Source organism: Crinia signifera, chromosome 19 (genome assembly GCF_055691185.1).
Source record: "Crinia signifera chromosome 19, ASM5569118v1, whole genome shotgun sequence".
NCBI classification, from domain to species: Eukaryota; Metazoa; Chordata; class Amphibia; order Anura; family Myobatrachidae; genus Crinia; species Crinia signifera.
Genome location: NC_139226.1, coordinates 68,377,932 through 68,404,573, shown reverse-complemented (window position 1 = coordinate 68,404,573; position 26,642 = coordinate 68,377,932). Strand labels below are relative to the sequence as shown.

Genomic DNA, 26,642 nt, shown 5'->3' with positions numbered 1-26,642 from the left:
GGGTTAAGCTAGGGTTGGGGTGAATGTCTGAAGATGACTTTTGGCTTGAAAGCTCAATTGTCTGATCCATCTCATGGAGTATTTTGCATAAAATAAGGAGGATTAGGAGGCAATGGATATGGGTAGGTAGACCCAACTAGCACTAAGAATGTCACATGGAAAGTGGTCCTACAGCATAACCTTTCAACCAAGAAATGATAAACTGGAGAGCAATGCACAGAGATCACACGAGCAGACCCTAGCACCAACCAAGTGTGAGACATACAGTATAAACAAATGTGATTCTGAATGACGTGAATATACTTTATATGGTAGTGTAAAAGGTCCATACACACTGGGTGTTATTGCCCACCGTGTATGTACAGCGATGATGCACGTAGTGCAAACACAATGAGCGATTTTCGCCCTTCTGAGCGATTTTCCTGGGGGTGGACGACTTTCCATAGCAGGACACTGGAAATCAGTCCACCCTGTCACTCCTCTGCTGGTAATACCAGCGGAGGAGCAATGGCCCTACACACTGGGTGGCTTTTGATGCTAGCTAGAATAAAGTGTTTAGTAAAAAGTTGCACAAGGGCAGGAGAATAACTCAGAGGCAACGGAGTCACCTGCCTTTGGGCTCCAAGCCCTGAGGGACACCTGCATGCCAGCAACCATTGTGTGGTTTCCAGGTGCTTTTCCAATGGAGCTCTGCGGCACACCCACTGCTCTTGCTCTGTCCCAGAATCCCCGCTAACACCTACAATAGGTAACAGGGCGGCTCCCAACATGGTACTGCTCAGTTGGCAATGCAGCAAGAGACGATGCATTCGTCGCTGATGCTAGATTGTGACATGGGACCAGTGGTGTAGCTAGGTTCCACGGTGCCCGGAGCAAGGGCATGTTTCGCGCCCCCCCCCCCAATTTGTAGTAGGTAGTACCCTTGCGTGGTGAAAAGGGGGCACAGCCTAACATTACACCATGCACCGTAATGCCCATTGCACATTTTAGCGAACTTTAAAATACCCATTACACATAAAGACACATGCCATAATGCCCATTACACATAAGGCCACACATGATTTAAAAGAACAGTCTGCAATGGAAATGTGTTTTGCTACTGGGAGCCTACAACATCCCCCACCTTTAATCAGATAAGCTGAGCAATGTGTGCAAACACCAACCCCTCCCCCTGTACCAGCTGACCCAAACTTTCCTTTAAAATGGGAAATTTGGAGAAGCCTGGCAAAGGCTTGTCTGGCATCATCATCTGAAGCAAGTCATCTAAAGCAAGCAATGAGTTAGAACTGGAATGAAGTTTTCAAACCATCTCTCATCTCCTCTGTACAGGTACATGAATGCCATTTTTCAAAACCTGATGCTTCTCATTTAAAAGAACAGTCCGCAATGGAAATGTGTTTTGCTACTGGGAGCCTACAACATCCCCCACTTTTAATCAGATAAGCTGAGCAATGTGTGCAAACACCAACCCCTCCCCCTGTACCAGCTGACCCAAACTTTCCTTTAAAATGGGAAATTTGGAGAAGCCTGGCAAAGGCTTGTCTGGCATCATCATCTGAAGCAAGTCATCTAAAGCAAGCAATGAGTTAGAACTAGAGTTTGGACATAAACTGAAACACTGCCACATTTTATTTTGCTTTTCCCAAATTACTATCTGTCTCCGCCTCTGAGCTAAGTAAAGCTATGTATTACTCTTTGTTTTACTGTTTCTTTACCATGATCTTCATCATATACCTCTACCCCCACTGTATGCAAAGCCTGTATGCTGTACCTTCACTGGTTGCACACCCTGTCAGCAACAAGCTGGCAGGGTGTGCCAGCTTTGGAAGAAAAGTGGTTCATAAATACAAATATTATTACTGCTGCCTTTGAGCAGCATGATCAAGATGGCGCCGCTGATGGCTGCCTAGGAGCTGTGCAGCTCAGCCAAATATGTTCCCTGTGTGATAATTGTACGGTCTCTGCTTAATGTTACCTACCTGGCTGTAGCAGGGACCAGTGGCGCCGCTGATAGCTGCCTAGGCGCTGTGCAACTCGGTGGGCATGTGTTCCCACATGTAATGTCTTAATGTAATGTATGTAATGCCTCCCCCCCCTTCATCCCTGCTTGATGCTGCACTGTAAATCCACAAAAAATTCCTAGTGTGGGGGGCGTGGCTTGGCGGCCGGAGAGGACAGACGCACGGCAAGGGGCTCCCCCGCAGGGACCCTAAAAAGGAGCCGACCCGCGCCTATTCCTGACCCCACAAGTACCCCACCTCATCCCCTCAACTAACCGCCGCTGCCGACCGCGGCTGAGCGCAACTGCAGCGCTGCGGGCCGCACCGCGAGCGTCCTCCGGCCTGCGGCCTAACTGACAGGAGAAGCCGGGGACTGGAGTAGCGGGCGCACCCCGGCCGGGACCCACGATTCGCCGCGATCACGCAGCGGCGCCCCACATCGACGCAGCTAGCCTCTGTGCCCCCCTCTTGGTCCCCCCTGGAGCCCCCAAGCGCTGGGACCTGCAGGCAAGCCAGCCTGGGGCCCAGAAAAGCAGCTGGCAGCTACCTTTAATCTCTGCACAGAGACAGACGGCGGCCATCTTGGATCCGGGATAATCACAACAGCATCCCAGATTAAAGCTGTGGCCACGGACCCTGACAGCCCTGAAGCCCAAGACATCCATCCAGAGCTCCAGGTACCCTCACCCACTGGCCCCTTGCTGGCCCATATGCACCTACCCCACACTGCAGCAGAACAGGGCTGCACATTCACCTGAAAGGGTTCAACTATCAAGGTGTACCGCGAACATATAACAGCAGGGCCACCCCTCCCTAAAGACTGTCAGAGACCCTCTATACACCTTTAGTTCACCTGCCAATATATATACTGGTACTCACACTCTAACTCTGCTGTATCACTTGCATACTATCCTCTATTGGATTCTACCATATTGCTGCCACCCGGTGGTCAGATGTGATACCACGGCTACAACCTGCCTGACAGACAGACATTACCTCCTTCTCCCTCTCCTGCCGTCTGCCTTTACTAACCATGTTCTAATATAGCTCATCCTGCCCGCCTGGAAATCTAATTGCTTTACTGACTTCGCCACCCTTACCATCGCTTTTTACCATGAGCAAGACTGCGAATAAAGGGAAAAAAGGCGCCCAGCAGGGGATAATGCAACACTTGTCCCGCTCGGACTCCCGCCCATCTCCTGACTCATCTCCTTCCTCCCCGGCGGACCTCGCTAACACTGCTTCGGCCTCACGCGAATCATACGCTACGAAACACGACATTCAAGATATGATCGCAGAATTAAACCGATCTATAACCTCGAATTTCCAACAACTTTCCGCTGACCTGAGAAAAGAGCTTGCATCACTATCAAGACGCACCGAAGCAGTGGAAAAGAAAGCGGAATCCAACTCTCGGGGACTACAAGAGGCCTCACAAGATCTCAACTTCCTGTTCCGTGAAATCGAGTTTCTTAAGGACAAGAACGAAGATATGGAGAACAGGGAGAGAAGGAATAACCTCAGGATCAGAAATATTCCGGAATCCATCTCCCCACAAGGCCTAGAGGACTACCTAAAACGACTCTTCCTGATGTTGGTCCCCGGACTAACCGACCACTCCCTTTCAATTGAAAGAGTCCACAGAGCCCTCAGACCGAAACCGAAAGAAGGTGAACCACCAAGAGATGTGATCCTGAGGTTCCTATCCTTCAAAATCAAGGATCGGATTGCTAACGCAAGTAGAATGACTTCTGACATCCTTTTTGAAGGCTCTCATCTCCAAATCTTTCAGGACTTGGCCCCATCCACTATACTCAAACGCAGGGAAATGCGGGACACTACAAAGGTGTTACGGGACAATGGCTACAAATATAAATGGGGTTTCCCCTTTCGCCTAATAGTGGAGGTGAACGGGCGTCCAACATCTGTGAGGGACCCCAAGGAAGGGAAGGAACTTCTCCACAGGTTGAACCTGGAAGCGGGCGAGACGGGAGCATCCTTTCGAGCCCAAGACGAGACCACAACCTGATCCAGAGGCGTATGCAGTTACCTATATGTTATTACTTTGCTCATTACTGTTGTGCTGACACTATTTTTGGGATATCTGTCCCTGCTCCCTGCCCCGGCATTGATAGGCATTTCGGCTTTTAGGTGGGGGTATTGTATGTAAAGCTATGATCCCCTTCACTGGGGTGGGACGCCTTGGGCGGGGAGCCGGGGCAGAACCTTTAATGTAGACAGATATTCTATGTCTACGTTTTATAATATGGCAGTTTTTCATCGTTGAAGGGGTACTGCCCTCTTTCTGGGCGCATCCAACCCTCCTTTTTTTTTTTTTGTAGATGATGTTGTTGTTTCTGCACTGCTCTCTGTTCAGTTTTGCATCTATTTTATAGATATGTTTTATATGTATACTCTTAATACTTCCAGGCGGACATGGTTACGTCCGCTTCAGTTCATATATTTCCCCCCCATCCTGTGGGACCAGTGAGACTTTTTTTTTTTCTTTTCTTTTTTAAAGGGAAAGAAAGATCTAACTCTCGCTATTCAATATAGCTTACTAAACTTGTTTTGTTCTCCCAAACACTTAGGGCCCTTTAGGTCTTTCTCCTGTTGGAATTGACCTGTCCCCCCTCCTCCCTACGGGCCCAACTGTAGTGGATTTTGATCTTCCTACCGCGGAGTGATACTATCCACTTCCCTAGTGTTTTATTTTCATTTCTTATTGTTCTTCCTCTCCTTACCCCCCCCCCCCCCAATTGGTCCTTTTATATATTTTATTTCTGTTTGATTGTTTGACAACGTAGCTGAGAACAAGTATGCCGGTTAATGTACTTTCTCTAAATGTAAAGGGACTCAACACCCCCCAGAAAAGATCGCTTCTGTACAAAACACTTAATACACACCAGGGAGATATTGTTTTTCTACAAGAGACCCACTTTAAAAAGAATGCACACCCCACCCTGACATCTCGTAGATTCCCCACTGTTATCTACTCCTCCCACTCCACAAAAAAGAACGGGGTTGCTATACTGGTGCGGGCTTTGGTTCCTATACAGATCCTTTCCCAAAGAACTGACACAGATGGGAGATATATTATATTAGTATGTCAATTGGGTCACCAAGTGATAACTTTAGTGAATTTATACGCCCCCAATACCGGCCAGGCTGCATTCTTTCAGAAAGTATTTGGAGAAATTCAAAATATGCGCAGGGGAATGTTACTTGTAGGGGGGGACTTCAACACCATTCTGTCCCAGGACCTAGATAAAAGTGGCCCACGCCATACTTCTTCCTCTCGCAGCCCACCGGGAAACCTCCGTAAGTACATGTCAGGAGCTGGTCTCTTTGACACATGGAGAGCACACAACCCAACATCCCGAGACTACACATTTTATTCAAACCCCCACGGCACATACTCTAGAATAGATATGATTTTGGGATGCAGCGGAGTTCTAAACACTCTGGTAAAAGTAGACATAATTTCAAATGTCTGGTCAGATCATTCTATAGTTCTAACCTCCTTTGATCCATTACAAGCTCACAAGGGCCGCCCTTCGTGGAGACTGAACGAGACGCTCTTACGTATACCTGAGTTTCGGAAGCTTATTAGCTCCCAGATAAAAGAATACTTTGAACTGAACGTTTCCGCAGATGTCCCTCTCCCCACAACATGGGAAGCCCACAAAGCGGTCATCAGGGGGGCGGTAATCAAATATGCATCTCATAGGAAAAAGGAACGAGAAAGGAGATCCAGTGATCTCACGATACAGCTAGCACAGCTGGAAAAAGCCCACAAAATCACCCACTCCCTCTCACTTCTGAAACAAATTCAGGGTGTTAGAGGAGAGCTTCAATCCCTATTTGCGGAACAGACTGAAAAATCACTTAGGTGGTTAAACCAGCGGTTCTACGAAAAGGGGAATAGATGTGACTCTATATTAGCATCTAGGCTGAGTGCCAAGAAAACCTCACAGACTATAGTGGCCTTGCGAGACAAAACCAACACCTTAAGTTACGACCCAGTAGCCATTAATAAAACATTTTTTGAATATTACAGCTCCTTATACAATCTCCAAGAACCAGGATCAGTCCCTAATCCCCCCGCCTCAGTTATCCAATCTTATCTAGACTCCTGTAAACTACCTAAACTGCCTAGCTCTGCTACCTCTAGACTTAACTCCCCAATTTCCGCTGAAGAAGTAGACAAGGCTTTAAAATCGCAAAAATCATCAAAAGCACCAGGCCCCGACGGATTTTCCACAGCTTATTATAAGACATTTGCTGGCCTACTGTCCCCTCAGGTGGTCTCTTTGTTTAATAGGATCATGCAGGGAGAACGATTCCACACAGATTCCCTGAAATCCGTTATAGTGGTGATCCCAAAACCTCAGAAAGACCCCACATGTCGCACAAATTATAGACCAATATCACTGCTCAACGCAGATATTAAATTATTTGCGAAGGTTCTAGCTAACAGGCTGAATGTTTATTTATCACAACTTATTGACCCAGACCAAGTGGGCTTCGTCCCTACGAGACAAGCTTTGGATAATACCAGACGCACAGCCAACCTTATTTCTCACATCAACAGACTGAGGCTGCCATCTGTGCTCCTCTCATTGGACGCAGAAAAAGCCTTTGACCGGCTTTCATGGCCGTTCATGTTTCAGACACTGCGTACCTATGGAATGGATGGAGACTTTTTGTCGGCTATACAAGCCTTGTATAGTGGACCGACGACCTCAGTACTGACAAACGGCCTTCTTTCACCAATATTTCACCTGAGCAATGGCACCCGACAGGGATGCCCCCTCTCGCCTTTGCTTTATGTCCTGAGCATCGAACCACTGGCCGCCAAGATAAGGAACAACCCTGACATTAAGGGAATCTCAGTACAAGGCACACAGTATAAGTTGTCACTCTTTGCAGACGACGTACTACTGACCTTGACCTCCCCCTCAACCTCACTCCCCCATCTGAAAGAGGAATTGCAGGCATATGGCGGATGCTCTGGGCATAAGGTCAACGGAACGAAATCGGAGGCTCTGGCATTGCATCTACCCCCTGAAGTGCGGAGGCTTATAGAAATTAATTTTGACTATATGTGGAGACCACAAAGCATCAAATATTTAGGCATTCAAATTACTAAATCACTAGACCAATTGTACAAGGCCAACTACATCCCCCTTTTGCAAACTATTAAGAATGATCTGAATAGGTGGGCCCCTCTATATATATCCTGGATAGGACGTATTAACACTATTAAAATGAACATTCTGCCTAGGTTGCTCTACCTGTTTCAGACAATACCAATAGTGGTTCCCTACCCTTTCCTTCGCTCAGTTCAGTCTATATGTGGCGCTTTTGTGTGGGCAAATAAAAAACCTAGACTCCGCAGGACATGTTTGGCTAAGACGTCACTTAGCGGAGGCTTAGGCCTCCCTATTTTTGAGCATTATTATCACGCCTCCCAACTGAGTCACATTATGTCATGGCATGCAAAGGAGGGTTCCAAAAAATGGGTGACCCTTGAGAATGATCTGATCGGACTCCAAAAAGCTAGCTTTCTCCCATGGCTCCCCCCAGCTCTGAGACCAGCTACGATACACGATGTCCCATGTGTTAAAGCTATCCTCACCACATGGGATAAGCTTAACAAAAAAAGGGGTCTGGCGCCCTATCCATCCCCGATGACTCCTCTTTGGCGACACCCCCATTTTCAACTGGGCTGTATGAGTAGTTATATGCACCCATGGGCCACACGTGGGATTACACGATTCCTACACATATTGGGTGATTTCGCCCCTCAGAATTTCTCAGATTTATGCGAGAAGTACAATTTAGAGACAACACACAGTTTTGAATATATGCAACTGAAAAGTTTCATCCAAACTTCCTATAAGACACAAAAGCCGAGGCCAATGACAACGTTTGAGCAAATCTGCAACTACAGCCCCGAGCGTGCAGGAGCCATTTCTGTTCTCTACTCTGTATTAAACGCCCAACCTGACCAACACAAAGAACCTTTTGAAAGGGCCTGGGAAACTGATCTGGGGATTAATATAGAGGAAGAAGATTGGGCAGATATTAGACGACGGGTAGCTAAAACTTCTATTAACACAAATATCAAGGAAAACTCTTTTAAGATTTACTCACGCTGGTACCTGGTCCCTGAGAAATTACATTCTATTTTCCCAACAACTCCAGATCTCTGCTGGCGGAATTGTGGAAATAAGGGCACCTTCATGCACATTTGGTGGGAATGCCCTCTGATCTCCACATATTGGGATGAGGTCCTATCTCTGATTAGCAACGTGATCAACTTCACGTACCCTAAAGAGCCGATACACATTTTATTGTGCAAGCCATTGAGCGGGCTACCTAAACCCCAGGATAAACTCTGTCTCCATATTTTTAACGCAGCTAAGCTCCTCATTGCTACACAGTGGAAACAACCTTCTGCTCCTCCGATGCCAGCTTTAATAAATAAAATTTGGTCCTTAGCATCAATGGAATATATTACCGCTCTTCTCCACGACAGAGTGGCCAATTACCATGGTATCTGGGGTCCCTGGTTTTCTCATTTCCACAGACAACTCCCTGGTGTGGTATGATTTCACCACTTCTTCAAGTGCATATCTGTAACCAATGCTATTCTGGTACTATTTTCTCTTTATTTTTCCTCAACTAAACTCGCGACTCAGTAGTTGTCAACCACAATCTCCCCCACCCCCCACCCCCCTTTTATTCTTTTTGTATTGTTATTTTTACTGTTTAGACAAAAAAAAATGCACCAACGGACATGGCTTCAAGTTTGATTTTTATTGTCATGACTATGCATACAGATATTCACTGGTTTTGTATTCTGTTATTGATATAATAACATACTTGCATACTGTACCGTAATGTCCCCAATGTTAATCTTTCTTACGTTGTTTATAAATAAAGAGATTTAAAAAAAAAAAATTCCTAGTGTGCGCAAGCATACATGGCCAATAAAGTTGATTCTGATTCTGATGATGCCCATGATTGGTTGTGTGGGTGGGGGAGTGGTGGGTGCAGAGTTACTGCAGTTATCAGCGGGAAGATGTGGGGTGGGCGCAGGTGTGGGAGCATAATACAGGCACAGCTGTGGGGATGGAGAGGCTAGAGCAGTTGTCTCCAACCTTATTTGAGTGTGAGCTACTCGAAATAAAAAAAGACAAAAAAAAACCTCCCGGAGAGCTACTAAAATTTGTCCAATACTATGCCGCACACCGTAATGCCCCTGCACAATATGCTGCACACTGTAATGCCCCTGCACAATATCCTGCCCACTGTAATGCCCAACACATTATGCCACACACCGCAATTCCTCTGACACATGATGCCACACACCACAATGCCTATGATACTATACTGCACACTGTAATGCCCCTGACACATTATGCCACACATTGCAATGCCCCTCACACCTAATGCATACCTCCCAACTTTGCCAGCGGACAAAGAAATACATGAGCGTGCCAAATATATTTTGTGTGCACCGTTTTTGTCGCTGTGAGGGCATGGCCAGTGCTGTGTGAACTGCAGGCCATGCCCCAGCCCCTCTGCCTGCCTGATTAGATGCATGCACAGTGTCTAATCCCTGCAGGACTGTCCCAAAAAAATGGGATGTCCCGCAAACATCGATACAGTTGGGAGGAATGCATTATGCCATGCTGCAATGTCCGACACATTATGCTACACCACAATGCCACCCACAGTCAAACTTTTAATAAATTGGAAATTACCTTCTTAGTGCCAGGGGTCAATACTCGTTGCCCAGGGGTCAATACTCACTGCACAGGGGTTAATGTCCATTGTCACGGGTTAATGCTAGTTGCCAAGGGGTTATGTCCATTGCCATGCTCATTGTCTCCTCCACTTCCCAGTCCCGACACACAACTTCCAAAACAGTTGTACTTAACCAGAGCTAAACATAATCCCCCCCCCCATATACACTGAGCACAGCAGTCAGCCTCCCAGTGATGGGAGGCTTGCTGACACTCACCGCACAGGGATGACCACTCCAGTCTGCCGGGAGAAATTGTACTGCGTCGGTATGGCCAATACCCAGCCACTGACACTGTGGGGCTGGCCAGCTCCAGGCTGCCAGGAGCTAGTGTGCTGTGGCTGCCTGGCAGATACTCTGCACGGGGCTGGTGCTGGCCGTCCTCAGAGTCTGAGCCCCGTGCCTTCAGAAGTGACCCACAATGCTGGGTCAATAGATATCAGTATAATGACTGCGGCACTGGGGACTTGAGAAAAAAATACAACACACAGCTTGTGTCTAGTTGACGTTTCAGCCCCTCCGGGCTTTTATCAAAACAGCTTACAAGCTGTAAGCTGTTTTGATAAAAGCCCGGAGTGGCTGAAACGTCAACTAGACACAAGCTGTGTGTTGTATTTTTTTCTCAAGTCCCCAGTGCCGCAGTCATTATACTGAGAATATATATATATTGGGTCGAAAAAATCGGTCGGATCGCATCGCATGCGATGTGATGGACCCGATTTTTACATAGGATCCAATGTTAAATGGTCCCGGAGACCCGATTTTACATTGGGTCCAATGTGAAATGCCCCCCAGACCCCATTTTTAATTGTATACCCATTCTGATGAGTAATTACTATGTCAAATGCCCCCCCCCCCATTGTTAACGCCATGCCACGATCAACGCCAACCCGAAGCGTGGTGAGCGCAGCGGTACGCGTCCTCTGCGACTTTTTCATACCCCCACTATCCACGCCGGTGTGAAGTTGATTCTATAGTGTAGTATAGTATTGTATAGTGCGCGAGCCACCGAGCCCGAAGCGTGGTGAGGGCAGCGAGCCCCGTGAGGGGATGTGGAATCAGAGCCCGAAGCGTGGCGAGCGGCTGCAGATTACTTAACATCTATTCCACGTCCGCTCGCTGCGCTCACCACGCTTTGGGCTCATATTCCGCGTCCGCTCGCCACACTATATAAAATCAACTCCACGCCGACGTGGATAGTGGGGGTATGAAAAGGTCAGAGGACCCGTACCGCCTCCCCTCGCGGGCTCGCTGCGCTCGCCACGCTTCGGGTTGGCGTTGATCGTGGCGTTAACAATGGGGGGCATCAGGGTGGGTATACAATTAAAAATGGAGTCTGGGGGGCATTTCACATTGGACCCAATGTAAAATCGGGTCTCAGGGACCATTTAACATCGGATCCTATGTAAAAATCGGGTCAATCGCATCGCATGCGATTTGGTCACATGCGATGCAATCCGACCAATTTTTCCGACCCGATGAAAAAAATCGGGTCCCTTAAGTTAAGGCATGCAAACAAAAAATCAGGCGCCCAGATATTACACAAGTACCATTTATTTATTTATTAGGGATGTGCGAGCTCAGATTGTCCAGATCCGAGACCGCACGAACGCCGGGGATGCGGGGCATGTTTAAGGGGGACATACTGAGGTGGAAACTAAAGGGTACATTTACTAAGGGGGAACTACAGAGCGGCAAAATAGTAAAGGCCAGGGTACAACTATTAAGGGGGAACTACTGTGGTGGAATTATTAAGGGTACTATTATGTGGCACTACTAAGAAGGGCTGCTATATGGGACTGCTAATATTTTTATTGCAGGGCTGTCTCTTATCATAGTAATCTAGCTACCTCGGTGCAAACTTTTGGCCTAAAAACAATATTGTAAAGGTGTGAGGTGTTTAGAATAGACTGGAGATGAGTTGAAATGAATGTTATTGAAGTTAATAATAGCGTAGGAGCAAAAAAAAAAGAAATTCAGCAATTTTAGCAGTTTTTATGCTTTAAAACAAAAACGTTGAGGGGGTGTTTTGGTAAAACATTATTTGCTATATTATCCATTCGGATTTTTGGCTGATTACAGTCGTAGCCATTTATACTGTGGATCAGCCATAGAGCTTAGTCAATTCCCCCCATTATGTTAATTACAAGTTTTGTATACTTAAACAAAATTGCACAAGTCCATAACAATTGTATAAATAAAAATATGAGACAGAATACTTCTTTTTAATATGCCTAGAGATATTAAGGGAAATTTACTAAGATTGAATGGGTAGGAATGCTTCCATTTGTACCCATTCGATGTCAAATACGGCTGGTAAATTAGCATCTGCTAATTTATTATCAGCTGAATTTGTCTGATTTGCTATATATATATATATATATATATATATATATATATATATATATATATATAACAGTAGTTTGGAGGTGCGGCACTCCCCGCAAATTAACAGGACATGAAGTGGTTTAAAGGCAACGTTTCAATGTCTTTATGTCGCAATAAAGACATTGAAACGTTGCCTTTAAACCACTTCATGTCCTGTTAATTTGCGGGGAGTGCCGCACCTCCAAACTACTGTTTATTCCATGATTCCAGTGGGGGCACCCAGCAAAGCAGAAATCTTGCGTCTGAGCCAGTGAGTGTGCCGGTCTGCTGCTCTTTCTATATATATATATATATATATATATATACACTTGTAAAGGAACCGCACTCAGTCCAGTAAGGGGAAACAGGGTGGTGCTCCACTTTAGAGGATTTCCATCCCAATCATAGCATTTTCATAAAGAAGTAGGCACTCACCAGCACTGAGAATTGTGCAAAACGCAGATAAAGTTTTATTTCATTTCATCATCAGGTCATCAATAATGGTCAACGTTTCGGCCCACCACAGGGGCCTTTGTCAAGACACCAACACCTGGATACAGCAGCAGACAGAGTACTGTGTCTGCTGCTGTATCCAGGTGTTGGTGTCTTGACAAAGGCCCCTGTGGTGGGCCGAAACGTCGACCATTATTGATGACCTGATGATGAAATGAAATAAAACTTTATCTGCGTTTTGCACAATTCTCAGTGCTGGTGAGTGCCTACTTCTTTATGAAAATGCTATATATATATATATATATATATATATATACGGAGCTGTAGTCCGGCACACGCAAACAAGCGCAGCAGCGCTGAAGATGTCGGTACTTTACCAGGTGCCCTCACTGGATAAGTTGATACAACAGTCTGGGGGGTGCGGCACTCTCGGCTGAAAGAACGAAGCAGTACACCAATCGTTAAAGCAACGTTAAAGCAATCGTCAGGCATAAGGGAAGAACATTGCATACATCTATTTATACACCAGCGTGCTAATCAGATACGGCGCATACAAAGACGCCGGAATATGACGTCAGCTCCGTGGAGCTGCGTGCAACCATCACCATGGTTACAAATAAACAAACACATATAAACATACTGACAGCGGTACACATAAACAGTTAATGCACAATTAATACTATACTATACAAAGTTATCGTTAAATGACAAGTTAAACTTCCTCATTAGTTACAAGATCAAACTGAGGAGTCAGATCAATATTGAAAAATGGCAAGCACAGCAACATCAAAAAGCTACCTAAAAGACAAAATGAAATAAAACAAATCTTAGGCTGATAAATTATCATCAAAGAACACTAATCATCAGGTCAGAGAACGCATGCAAAAAAATCAGTAAACAATAGATTGAATTATTATTTTCTACCTAGACATGAAATGCCCAGGTGTTCATTGAGACCTCGGGGTGAAATGGTGTCCAATCTATGGATCCACCGAGTTTCACATTTCAATAGAAGCAGACCCCTATTACCTCCACGCAAATTCACAGGGATATGATCTATCATGCGGTATTTTAATGAGGATAAAGGATGTTTTTTGGCCAGAAAGTGCTTAGGCACTGGGAGGTCGCATTTGCCACCAGCCAGTGCTGCACGGATAGTAGATCTGTGCGTTGTGATCCTCTCCTTGAATGTCCTCTCGGTCTTACCAATATATGATAAGCCGCAAGGACACACAAGTTGATATACAACGAAGCGTGATTCACAACTGAGTGTGTGTCTGATAGTGTATTTAGTGCCACGGTGAGGATGGTAAAACCGGGCCAGGTATCATTCCACCACATACAGTACAGGTACATCTGATACAACCACGGGGAGGTGGTTTTACCGGTTGGTTAAATGCTGATATATCAGCTTTAACAAGCAGGTCACGTAAATTTGGGGCCCTTTGGTAACAAGGCATTAAGCGTGAATTTTTGATGTTAATGTCGCCGTCAGAGGCAACAATAGGCCATAGTTTTTTGGAGACCTTGTTTATGATGGGGCTGGCACTAGAAAATTTAGTCACCCATGGGATGATTTCTTGAGAGGACTGTGATGTGGATTTAGGTTTTAACAGTTCATCGCGGGTGATCAGATCTACACGTTGTTTGGCATTTTTAAGGTCACTTAATTTATAACCCCTTTCAAGGAATTTATCAATAAGTAACACAATCTGGCTTTCAAACTCAGTCGGATCTGAGATGATACGCTTGAGGCGGACCATCTGGGAGTACGGCAGTCCCTTAATTAAGCTTTTTGGATGAGCACTAGAACCGTGCAATAAATTATTCCTATCTGTTTTCTTTTGGAATAATGAAGTGGACAGGCGGCCCTCATTCAAGTGAATAGCAACATCTAAGAAATGTATAACATTGCGATCAAATGATATTGTAAATTTGACTCGGCTAACACTAGCATTATGAACATCAATTAACCCTATCAAGGGTTATATCAGCATTTAACCAACCGGTAAAACCACCTCCCCGTGGTTGTATCAGATGTACCTGTACTGTATGTGGTGGAATGATACCTGGCCCAGTGTTTTACCATCCTCACCGTGGCACTAAATACACTATCAGACACACACTCAGTTGTGAATCACGCTTCGTTGTATATCAACTTGTGTGTCCTTGCGGCTTATCATATATTGGTAAGACCGAGAGGACATTCAAGGAGAGGATCACAACGCACAGATCTACTATCCGTGCAGCACTGGCTGGTGGCAAATGCGACCTCCCAGTGCCTAAGCACTTTCTGGCCAAAAAACATCCTTTATCCTCATTAAAATACCGCATGATAGATCATATCCCTGTGAATTTGCGTGGAGGTAATAGGGGTCTGCTTCTATTGAAATGTGAAACTCGGTGGATCCATAGATTGGACACCATTTCACCCCGAGGTCTCAATGAACACCTGGGCATTTCATGTCTAGGTAGAAAATAATAATTCAATCTATTGTTTACTGATTTTTTTGCATGCGTTCTCTGACCTGATGATTAGTGTTCTTTGATGATAATTTATCAGCCTAAGAATTGTTTTATTTCATTTTGTCTTTTAGGTAGCTTTTTGATGTTGCCGTGCTTGCCATTTTTCAATATTGATCTGACTCCTCAGTTTGATCTTGTAACTAATGAGGAAGTTTAACTTGTCATTTAACGATAACTTTGTATAGTATAGTATTAATTGTGCATTAACTGTTTATGTGTACCGCTGTCAGTATGTTTATATGTGTTTGTTTATTTGTAACCATGGTGATGGTTGCACGCAGCTCCACGGAGCTGAAGTCATATTCCGGCGTCTTTGTATGCACCGTATCTGATTAGCACGCTGGTGTATAAATAGATGTATGCAATGTTCTTCCCTTATGCCTGACGAAAATGTCCAATTAAAGGACATTGAAACGTTGCTTTAACGATTGGTGTACTGCTTCGTTCTTTCAGCCGAGAGTGCCGCACCCCCCAGACTGTTGTATGTATATATATATATATATATATATATATATATATATATATATATATATATATATATCTATCTATCTATCTATCTATCTATATATTTAAATAGAAACACAAGAGGAGCGCTCCATAGTGTAAAACCAATGAGATTTAATAGAGCATATAAAATTACTCCGGTACTGTCAGTCAGTTCTCGTACCGATTAAAAACCAACAGTGGACTGGTTACCACATGGTGTAAATTTTACAAGCCGGTAAGCCTCCTACCACCATCCGGGGCACTGCAGATCAACACGGAACCTAACTGTACACTCCACGGAGGACACGGTGCACCGAAAGTCTGTCAGGAACAGATGCGGCAGGGGGATCCCAGCACAGAAGGAGCTCAGGAACAGATGCGGCAGGGGGATCCCAGCACAGAAGGAGCTCCTTCTGTGCTGGGATCCCCCTGCCGCATCTGTTCCTGACAGACTTTCGGTGCACCGTGTCCTCCGCCAGGCTGATGGTGTAAAAAAAAAAAAAGTAGTTAATAAAGTGTAAAAAAAAAAAAAAAAAAAAAGATATTGGGTTCTGTAGTAGAACAAAGGCACAGTAAGCCTTATATAATTATATTCAACTGGTGTAGATTGCATCCTTTTCTTTCCATGTAGCATCCACGGGTAAAAAAAACAAATGCAAAAAAAAAAAATCAAAATGGACTGAAGGAAGCCCATGTATACACATGGGCTTCCTTCCCCAAAATGTCGGGTCTTTTGTCACTGCAGAACCCGGAAGCCAATCAGGGAGCGCTACAGCAGAAGGTAATTAGGTCAGACCATACACTAGACCTAATTAACTTTTGTAGCTTTGGAAACCACAAAGTCCCCATGCCTATTTAGAGTGAGGAATCTCACCCTGTTCTAAATAGAGAGCTTAACCAATCAGGGGACTGCTGCTGCTTTAGCGCTCCCTTATTGGCTGTCTGGTCCTGCAGTGACAGGAGTCACGGGGGACCCGGCATTTGGGGGAAGGAAGCCCATGTGTACTGTATACATGGGCTTCCTTCAAGTCCCTTTGGATTCAATTTTTTTGGGTGAAAAGAAGAGGATGGATGGCAAGTATCATTTTTTTTTCATAGGTATCCTTTTGGATTGTGCATGGACAAGTGGACCAAACCTACATAATCAAGATAGGTAAGTATGGATGTGTGAAGTATGTAATAAAATTATACTATATTTGTGTGGGTCTCATTTACTTTCGTCCTGTAGTGGGACTACAAGTCCCAACAGGCCCAATAATGCCCCGCATGCTGGTATTTCACTATAGTGGTGATCCAGAGAAGGCTTTGCAAAGTAAAAACAAATAAATCACCAGGGCCAGATGGTATTCATCGAAGGGTTCTAAAGGAACTGAGGGAGGAATTAGCAAATCCTCTGCATTACATTTTTGATCAATCGTCTTCATCTGGGGCAGCACGGATGGTGTAATTTTTAGCATTACAGCCGCACAGCGCTGAGGTCATGGAATCGACTTCCACCATGGCACTAACTGTGCGGAGTTTGTATATCATCCTCGTTGTTGTGTGGGTTTCCTCCGGGTACGCCGGTTTCCTACCACAATCCAAAAATATACTGGTATTTGGCTGCCAATAAAATTAACCCTAGAATGAATGGAATGAATGCATGTGTGTGTGTGTGTGTGTGTGTGTGTGTGTGTGTGTGTGTATATATATATATATATATGTGGTAGGGAATATAGATTGTGAGTTCCACTGGGGCAGGGACTGATAAATAGTCTTGTATGGTGCCAAAGGACTGGAGAATAGCAGAACTACTATGAATATTCAAAAAAAGGAAAAAGAGATGACACTGCAAATTTTAGACCTGTGAGCTTAACACCAATTGTGGGAAAATTATTTAAGAAATTTTAAGTTATGGTATTCTGAATTATTTAGAGGGGCATAGTATTATCAGTAGAAATCAGCATGGCTTTGTAAAATCGTTCTTGCCAAACTAACCGTATAAGTTTTTACGAGGAACATCTAGATATGGGGTATGCTGAAGATGTGATCTACCAGGCAAAATCATTTGATACTGTGTTACATAAGAAGGTTGATCAACAAAATGGAGTATATGGGTCTAGGGGTAAAAATATGTTGCTGGGTAAGAAGTCGACTGCAGGATAGATAACAGAGAGTGGTGGTAAATGGTGCATTTTCAATTTGAATACCTGTGGCGTATAACAGGGATTGGTGCTAGTGCAGCTTCTATTTAATTTATTCATTAATGATATAGAGGTGGGAATGCTAAGCAAACTATCCATAGGGTGATTAGAACAGATAAGGATGTCTCCACGCTACAGAGGGATTTAATTTAACTAGATGGTTGGGCATAAAAATGGAAAATTAAGTTCAATGTTGATAAATGTAAGGTTATGAATCTTGGAGGACATAAGCAGTGTGCTACTTACAATCTAAATGGGGTAGAATTGGGTAAATCAGATTTGGAAAGAGGATCTATAAGTCCAAACTTACAAAAAACTGGGGAGCAGTGGTCAGTGTTGTGTAGCAGCCAAGAAGGCCAACAGGATACTAGCCTGTATAAAAAAGGGCATGGAAGCTACACAGCAGATACAGACCTGATCTAGAATTTGGAATACAATTCTGGGCTACTCACTACAAAAAGGACATTATAGAACTGGAAAAAGTCCAGAGAAGGGCAACCAAGCCAATAAAAAGGTTGGAGTGATTAAGCTATGTGGACAGATTAGCCGCATTAGGAATGTTTGTGCTGGAAAAGAGGTTTACGGGGATGTACAAATATATCAGGGGACAAAATAACGAACTGTTAAACACTATTTACCTTGAGGTGGGAGACTAGGATACGTGGACATGCGATTAGGCTGGAAGAGAGATTTCGTACCCTCCAAAGTAAAGGCTTGTTTACAGTCAGGGCAGTAAAATTATGTGACACTCTTCCAGAAAGTGATGTCGGCAGACACAATAAATACATTTAAATTGATTTTGGACAAGCATACATTGGATATAAACCTCTAGGCGTACAACCAATAAAATTATTTAGCCCAAAGTGGAATCGAAGTAAAAAATTCAAAAGGGGCTTTAACATCTTGACTTGGTCCTCAGGACCCCACACAGTCACGTTTTCCAGGTCCCCCGACAGGTGCACTCATTACTGACTGACACATTTTTAAAAGATCCACACATTCTTGATTTGGATTCAGTATGAAATCCCGGCGTTCAAAATCCCGACGCCGGAATCCCGACCGCCGAAATCCCGACAAGGGGGGGACGTGGATCGCCCCCCCTTGCGGGCTCGCTGCGCTCGCCACGCAGTGGGCCCGGTGCCTCGCTATGCTCGGCACGCTAATTTATTCTCCCTCCAGGGGTGTCATGGACACCCACGGAGGGAGAAATTGTCGGGATTTCGGCCGTCGGGATTCCGGCGTCCGGATTCTGAACGCCGGGATTTTAACTGCATCCCCTTGATTTCACTTGATTCTGTGAAGAGACCAGCAAAACATGCACTGTGTGGGGTCCTGAGGACTGACTTTGAGAAACTATGTTCTGCTTTTCTCAATCTATACCTCATCTCTTGGCAAACTAATCAGCTCTTTTGGATTTCAGAAAGAAAAATTCCCAGGGAAAAACCAGGGGAAAGGAATCAGGCGCTTGACAGGATATGTTTTTCGGGGTATTAGCTGCTGCTCAATGGGGGGATAGTCAGTCCCAACCGCAAGAAGAACACAGAAACCAGTCACGCCGAAGCGTGTGAGCAGCGCTAAGAAAAGGTGACACACACTAAAGGTACAATGTAATATTTTACTCGTTAAAAAATAAACATATAATAAAGTACAGTAAACATTTACAATATTAAAACAGTATAGGTACCATATGAGCCGGTTCTTCATGTCACAAGCAAGGGTGGGCGTGACGGTTTAAGTCCAATTTGGACACGGAGTGAAAATGAGTAAATTGAATTTTGGAAAGGGGGGGCAAATAATCACAGGTAAGTGCACTTTACCATTTGGTGGAAGGTCTGGATGTCCAAATGTAACCACAGGTGATTGTTGGAATCCTCACCCTGGTATATAGTGGTAAAAGGATGCTGTCGGTCGGCTTCCGCTTGAGAAGATGCCCCTTATAGATGCTGATGGTAATTCAATTACCATCAGCATCTATAAGGGGCATCTTCTCAATGCTGATGGTAATTCAATTACCATCAGCATCTATAAGGGGCATCTTCTCAATGCTGATGGTAATTCAATTACCATCAGCATCTATAAGAGGCATCTTCTCAAGCGGAAGCCGACCGACAGCATCCTTTTACCACTATATACCAGGGTGAGGATTCCAACAATCACCTGTGGTTACATTTGGACATCCAGACCTTCCACCAAATTGTAAAGTGCACTTACCTCTGATTATTTGCCCCCCCTTTCCAAAATTCAATTTACTCATTTTCACTCCGTGTCCAAATTGGACTTAAACCGTCACGCCCACCCTTGCTTGTGACGTGAAGAACCGGCTCATATGGTACCTATACTGTTTTTATATTGTAAATTTTTACTGTACTTTATTATATAGAAATGAAAAGAACGGGCGCTTCATAGTGCAGATAGTTTTGATAAATGAATTTTCTTTAATGGTAATCGGACACACAAGTAAGAAATGAATAATGTTACCAAAGCAGGCGGCCTCAGATTACCGCAATAGATTGAGCATATGTAAATCCCACAACGCTCGGCGTCTGGCACATAGGAGAGGTTACACTCCTCACGACTCCGGCTGGTCTGATCGACGCTGAGCCACGCCGCTACGCGTTTCGTCATGTGGACCTCGTCAGAGGGCTGGCCCAGCGTCGGTCAGATTCCTCTCTTGTACCCGGGTGGCTGTCAATCTCAGCCAATCCCGGACAATGCCCCAAATATAGCATTTTAACATGTAGCAAACTGTATAAATATAAATAAATTTACATATAAGTACATTGCGTCCACTTTGGTAATAATTTAAAGTATACATAGATACTACTAAAATACAAAAGAAAACACATATATAGTGTATAAAAGTGTCATCACATAAAAAACACTTTAAAAAACAGGAAGGCATTTCACGTAACCACATCTCCAAAATCATGGAGCCTCTTGACAAAACTTGTCTTAAAGCAAAGTTCCAGCACAAAGACATTATTAGCCGCTAGTTCAGAATGGACCAGAAAAATTATTAAAAATTATTAAGAACATTTAAAATAATACAAAAATTCCAAAAAGGATAAGTGCAAAAGTGCGACAAGTCTCATACTTGTGAGACTAATAATAAAAACTAATTCATCGTATAAAATAGAATAACTTAGACAGTATAATACATTTAACAACACATATCAGGGTTAGTAGCTGGAATTAATAATAAAGTCGATAATACTACTATCCCAAAAATGAGGTAATATCTATCCCCTCATTTAACCCTTCAGGATGAAGTGTGTTTAAATTATATATCCAGTAGGATTCCCTTTTGCGGAGTAATTTTTCAAGATTTCCCCCCCTCACATCCACTTTCACTTGTTCAATGCCCATAAAGCGCATTCCATCTGGTTTGCTGTTTTGACAGGTAAGGAAATGTCGCGGGACGCTATGATTGCTGACTTTATTTTTTATGTTACGATAATGTTCGAGGATACGAATCTTCAACATCCTCTTAGTTTGTCCCACGTATCTCTTACCACACGGGCAGAGCAACAAATACACTACGTGAGTCGTAGTGCAATTAATCAACCCCTTTACTTCACACTCCTTGCCGTTTCTATCAGTGACTGTTTTTTTACTCTTTAACCCATGCGGGCACATTTTACATTTAGTACAGCAGTAGAAACCTTTCAAAGGGGGCATATTCGGGAAGAGTCTTAGTGTTCTTTGTTCTACCGGTAATAAGCTAGGAGCTAGCCTGTTCTTAAGAGTGTTAGCTCTTTTAAATCGACTCCTTGACTTCGAAGTTATCGGAGTATGTGGATGTGTATTTGAACAAATATGTGCCTAAATTGAAATCGTATGTGAAGGACTCTATGTCGGTATTGCAGTGGGTAGAAGACCTAAAATGGGAAGAAGCAAATAGTTGGGCCACTGTAGATATAAACTCTTTATATACGTCTATACCGCATGAGAAGGGGTTAAACTGTAGTCCTGTATCGTGATGCTACCATTCCTAGAAAGATTGTAGATTGTTTAAAGTTTGGGCTCGAGTACAACTATTTCACCTTCCTGGGGCACTATTACATACAGTGCTGCGGGACGGCGATGGGCACGATTTGTGCCCCAGGGTTCGCCAATTTATATTTGGGTGAATGGGAGCAGGAACACATTTATAATGGTGAAAAAAAACCCTTTCTGCAATTTTTGTCAATGTTTAAACGTTATATCGATGACGTGATCATAGTGTGGTCTGGCACGAAATTACAGTTCTCGAAATTTGTGGAATATATACATGAGAACGAGTATAACTTAAGTTTCACTTTTAAGTTCAATAAAAACACCATCGAATATTTGGATTTGACTCTGGCGACAGAGGATTATTCAGAATCAGTAAAGACCTATACCTTCTTCAAAGAAGTTGACAGTAACAACTACTTGGAATTTACAAGTTGTCATGCGGAGAATTGGAAATTAAATCTACCATATTCGCAACTACTACGTTTGAGGCGTAACTGTAGTAGTTTAGAGGTATTTGAACACCAACACCAACATAACTTTATTTAAAAGTAAATTGCAATGTGGGGACACATAGATAGTGTTAAAAATGCAACATTAGAACATAAAATATTTACATGTAAGGGGGTTAAAATGTATTATTTTTAGCCTGTTCATTAAGGTAGACAATTAGAGGTAATAGAAAACAATAATTGATTAACAAATAGAATAATTATTTTAATTGTCTTAATCATAGTTGAAAGGGTAGATTATGAGGGCCATATATGTGAAGGGTATGCCAGCGTGCACAGACGTACGCTCACTCTCACGAGCGGTGACATACGCTGAGTTTTCCATTGAAAACAATAGAGATCCATCCGTGCACGGTGGCGTACGCTCAGATAGCCGCAAGAAGTCGGTGGTAAGACGGACAAGAGACGTCCGTAAACTGTGGCGTACGCTCTGTTGTACGCCAGTTGTCGGAGTCTAAGAGGTGATCCGTCCGTGTACGTTGGAGTACGCTCAATTGTACACCACTCCCCTTTGTCGGTGTTTGTGCCCGTACGTATGCGGCTGTTTTGTGGGTGGACTTTCGCTCAACGGCCGCGTACGGCAAACTTACGCTGATACGGAACGTACGTACGCACGGCCGCCTTAACCAGAATAGGGTCCTATATCCTTCCATATATCCTCCCAGAATCTATGTATTGGAGGGCATAGCCATAGCATATGAAAAAAATCTGCATTTTCAGCTCTGCACTTTGGGCACAGAGAATGGGTCCTTAAGTTTGCTTTGTGCAGGAAAGCTGGAGTGCGATACGTTCTATGTATAACATAGAAATGTATTTGCTGAAATTTAATAGATGAGGTGGCATATTTAATGGAGCTTAGTATTTGGTTCCATTGTTCATCAGTTATGTTTTCGGAAATTTGATTACCATTTTCCTTTCAGTTGGTCGAATATCTGCAAGTCTATTCTTGTATTGAGAATATTATATATTTTAGAGATTTGTCTTTCTGTTTTTAGTGTTAGAAGAAGTTTTTTAATCCGGAATGTCATAATGTACATCCGTTCTTTCCCAAACTGTGCCTGTGATGCGCATCTCAGCTGCAGATATCTGAAAAGTGCTGTATTAGGGAGATCAAACGATTTAAATATGCCATCTACATATATCTGCTGTAAGCCACATACTCCCTCTCTCGCCCAGAAGCCCTCCTGAGACATTGGCAAAAATTCTTTCAATGAGGGGTTATGCCATAACGGGACATCTTCCTCAAGATTCTGCCATTCAATCAATTTATGTGTGGTGCGCCATATCATTATAGCCTGTTTAAGTAAAGGCGGAAGTCCGCAAACTGCTACTCCTGACATTAGAAATTGTAATGGTGTATGTGCCTTGTTTTGCCATTTCTCAAAAAAGCCCTTAAAAGTGGGGGTGTCCCTTCCCTTTAGCCAATTGGAAATATGTACAAATTGAGCTGCAAGATAATATTGGCAAATATCCGAAAGGCCCAGTCCTCCATCCATCCTGGATTTTACCACTCTTGGAGTTCCCCCAAACAAAAGAGGATATAATACTGTTGATAGATGAAAACACCTTTTTGGGTATATATGGGTGAATGCTGTAATAAGTATAGATACTTAGGTTGGATAACCATCTTAATTAAGTTGATACGGCCAGTCATTGATAGTGGTAATTTCTTCCACACATAAATCCTAGATTTAAATTTTTGCGTTATTGGTTCAATATTTTGGATAGCGAAGTCATTTGAGTTGGGAGTAATCCATACTCCTAAGTATTTAAACCTAAAAGAGTCCATTGTAACGGGCAAAGCGGGTCTATCTGCTTTGGAATTATTCCAGATATTGGGAGGATATTGGATTTAGACCAATTTATACTGAATAAACCTCAAATTAATCAATTATCCTCAACATCGAAGGCAGCATTGATCCTGCATCTTGGAGGAATAAGAGTATGTCATCTGCATATAGAGGTATAGTATCTAGGGTGTCACTCATTGATAGTCCCCTAATATTGGGAGACATTCGCATATAGCTCGCGAGGGGCTCGATTGCCAGAGCGAACAGGGCAGGGGAGAGAGGACACCCCTGCCATGTTCCTCTTTTTAAAGAAAAGGGTTCAGATGTGCATCCATTAATTGATACTCATGCAACTGGTGCAGAATATAATATCTTAATCCATTGTCTGAATCTTGGACCAAAAGCAAATTTATCCAAAACCTTCCCCAGGTATTTCCATTCTACCGAATCAAAGGCTTTGGTGGCGTCCAAGGACACAACCGCCGCCCCCGATCCCGCACTTTCCCCGCTCTGTAAATGGCAGAACAGCCTTCTTAGATTTTGTAGTGTGCATCTACCTGGTATGAAACCAGTCTGATCTCTATGTATAATTGATGTAATCACAGAATTTAGTCTAGTCGAGAGGATTTTAGCTAGGATTTTAACATCTGTTTATAATAATGAGATGGGTCTATATGACTCAGTGAGGGTAGGGTCCTTATCTGGTTTTAAAATTACAATAATAAGGGCCTCTGACATGGAGGGTGGCATGGTATCACAATTAAATTGTGTGTTGAACAGATTCAATAAATATGGACCAAAGAAAGCTTTAAATTTTTTATATAGTTCTATGGGTATTTCATCGCTACCTGGGGCCTTATTATTAGGAATAGCTGTTATAGCATTTTTCACCTCTTGTAGCGTAAATGGAGAATCCAGTGTTGCTACTGAATCCAGAGATAGGGTAGGGAGCGTAATCTGTTGGAGATAATTATCGAGTTGTTATTATTTTTATAATATGTAACAAACACCTCAAGAATGTCCGAAGATGTATTGCATAAATCTCCTTCTAAATTATGAATCTGCTTAACCGTTGTATTATTTCTATCATCCCTCGAAAGAAAGGCCAGATAACTTCCCCCCCACATCATTTTGTAAGTATAGATTGTGTCTAGAGCAGTGGTTCCCAAACTGTGTGCCGTGGCTCCCTGGGGTGCCTTGGGACACTTGCAGGGGTGCCCTGGGCTGGTGGTCCAGGACCAATGCAAATTAAATATGTTTAATTACTTATGTGCAAAACCAGTGCTGGTGGCTGCCAATAATAAAATATGTACAAACAGAAGCAAATCCTGTCTTTAATACATAACTGACCCTGGGAATCGCATATATAAACCCAATCTAATACATTTTTGTGTGGTCTATGGGTGCCGTGAAATTTTTTTGATACCCTTAGGGTGCCGTGATTCAAAAAAGATTGGGAACCACTGGTCTAGAGAATAACAGCCTTCTCCTAGATTTCTCCCGTAGATTGTCAGTCCATCTCTTCCTAGCCTCATTACACAGCTCTTGGTCTACAGGGGATCTGGACATCAAAAATGTCATTTCTAATTGATGACACTCTTTCTCCAAATTGAGCTCCTCCCTTCTGCTTTCTCCCTTTATCCGGGCTACCCTCTTAATTAAAGTACTTTCAATTGTTGCTTTAAAAGCATCGTGTTTTACCACGGGATCGGGATAAGAGACATTATGTTCTTGAAATTTATCCCATTCAGAGATTAATTCATTACCTTCCCCCATTAATGACAACCAAAAGGGATTCAATTTCCAAAATCTCACTCCTTGAGGGACTAGACTTTCCAAAGTCAATACTAATGGTGAGTGATCGGAAATTCCCTTTCCCAGATAATTTGCCTCTGATCTTAGGTATCAAATCAGGTGATATAAGGGCCATATCTATACGGGAGAAGGCATTAAAAGATGTTGAATAGCAGGAATATTGGATGTCTTGTGGAAATCGAAATCTCCAAATGTCTATTAACCCTAATTCTGTTATCATTCTTGCGAAGGGTGTTGGAGAAGCTCCTTTAACATTTGCTTGCATTTTAGGTCTCCATCTATCAACTACAGCATCCATAATATTATTATAATCTCCAAGACAGATGGTGGGTGTTGTAGGTGACAATGCTATAAAGGCCATTGCTTTTCTCAAAATGTAATTATTATAGGGGGGGGGGGGGGTGGGAATATATATGGCAAGTATATGTACCAGAGTGGAATCGATAAACGCCCTCAAGAACACATATCTGCCATATTGGTCTATTTGGCTACAATCTAGGCTAAAGGGAACGGTCTTAATCAAGACTGAAACCCCTCTTGAGTTCTGAGAGAATGTAGAGTGAAACTGCCATCCCACCCACAGCTTCTTTAGGGCTAGTACTTTATTTCCAGTTAGATGGGTCTCAGATAAGCATGCAATATCTATTTTGTGCAATTTGATTTGTGTGAAAACCAAAGCTCTCTTAATCTTGTTGTTTAAC

The 26,642-nt window shown here is 43.4% G+C and overlaps 1 protein-coding gene and 1 long non-coding RNA gene across 3 annotated transcripts in view; one reads left to right on the top strand and one right to left on the bottom strand.

The window, feature by feature from the left end:
* Positions 1-26,642, top strand: part of LOC146042643 (uncharacterized) — a 447,704-nt gene that overhangs the window by 142,423 nt on the left and 278,639 nt on the right. The gene's annotated exons all lie outside the window — the stretch shown is intronic.
* Positions 1-26,642, bottom strand: part of ZMYND12 (zinc finger MYND-type containing 12) — a 333,883-nt gene that overhangs the window by 199,309 nt on the left and 107,932 nt on the right. The gene's annotated exons all lie outside the window — the stretch shown is intronic.